The following is a 1,530-nucleotide window of genomic DNA, read 5'->3' on the forward strand; positions in this document are numbered from 1 at the left end:
TTTACCTTCACTTTGCATTCGAAATAATTGGATAGTTGTTTATCTAATTCGCATTGAGACATTTCTAGTGCTTATTCCAGTCCCTGTGGATACGATAATCTTTTATATTACTTGCGACATTTCCGTACACTTGCGGAGCGTGACAAGTTTTTGGTGCCTGCGCTATAACATTAGGAATTATCAATTGAGTTAGACTAAACATAACTTTTCTTTCTTTCTTTACATTTTCATAGTTGTAACTTTAGAATTCTGTTTCTATAAGCTTTTCTTTTCTTGAATAACATTCTTGACAATTCTTTTTGTTGCAATTATAATTCTAATTCTAACTTTGCATTCTTGATTTTTAGCACTCTAATCTAACTTTTCTCTGTTTTCTTTTTTGATCTAGTTTCTTTCTTCTTTTCTTTTGTAAACATATCTTGCAATCTTTAGCATATGAATTATTCTAGACATTTTTCTTTTTCCTTTTATCTTTTCTTTCTTGTTTTCATTATGCACTTTCTTTCTTGCAATTTAAATTCTGCATTTGCTTTCTTGTTTTTCATATTGCATTTTATTTCTTGTTTTTGATTCTTGATAATTTTCTTTTTCTTCTTGAATATCCATGAGCACTAACATGTCAAGCAGGCCCATGAGAAATTTTTCTACACCCTTTTCTGCAAGATTTTTATCTCCCATTGTGCAACCTCAAATTGAAGCAGAAAGTTTCCAACTGGACCCAGAGATAATTTTCATGATACAAGGTCACAAATTTGGAGGAGAAGTATCAGAAAGTCCTTATCTGTATCTTGAAACATTTTTAGAGATTTGTGATTTGGTGAAATGTGAAGGAGTATCAGCAGATGCAGTTCGATTGATGACATTTCCTTTCAGTATCAAGGATAAAGCAAGGACTTGGCTATATTCTCTCTGTCCTCAAAGCATCACAAGTTGGGAACAATTGGAGAAGCAATTTCTGAATCATTTTTTCCCTCCAAGTAGAACGATGTATATGAGGAATTGCATAGCAAATTTTGCTCAGGCATATGGAGAATCATTATTTGAAGCATGGGATAGATTCAAGAGTCTTCAAAGACAGTGCCCTCATCATGGTTTTGAAAAATGGTTGATTTTGCACATATTCTATGGGGGAATTTCTTTCTCAGACAAGACTTTATTGGATTCATCAGCTGGAGGTTCTTTTATGGACAAAAGTGTAGATAAAGCTTATTCGTTAATTGATCAAGTGACATTGAACCTCCATGAATGGTCGAACAAAAGTTGGATGGAATTTCCCTCAGATATTCAAGAAGTGAAAGCCATAAATGTAAGAGAGCCTGTCAAACAAAATGAAATTCAACCACCTAAAAATGTTAAAATTCACAAGTCACAGAGTGAGGAGTTCAAACATTTGGGGGCAAAGCTTGATAGTATTGTTTCAAAATGGTTTAAAGAAAATTCCCCTCCTACACAGTCAAGATCCAATGAAAAGTGTGATGATGTGGGGTTGAGAAGTGGCAAAAATCATGAAGAACTTCTGAAGAATGACAT

At 33.5% G+C, this 1,530-nt stretch overlaps 1 non-coding gene across 1 annotated transcript; it reads right to left on the reverse strand.

Moving 5' to 3' along the window:
* Positions 1-989: 989 nt before the first annotated feature.
* Positions 990-1,095, reverse strand: LOC122013107. Its single transcript, XR_006120448.1, has one exon. It is a non-coding gene; the product is annotated as a small nucleolar RNA R71 (small nucleolar RNA).
* Between the last annotated feature and the right edge of the window lie 435 nt (positions 1,096-1,530).

Source organism: Zingiber officinale, chromosome 8A, assembly GCF_018446385.1.
Source record: "Zingiber officinale cultivar Zhangliang chromosome 8A, Zo_v1.1, whole genome shotgun sequence".
Classification (NCBI taxonomy): domain Eukaryota; kingdom Viridiplantae; phylum Streptophyta; class Magnoliopsida; order Zingiberales; family Zingiberaceae; genus Zingiber; species Zingiber officinale.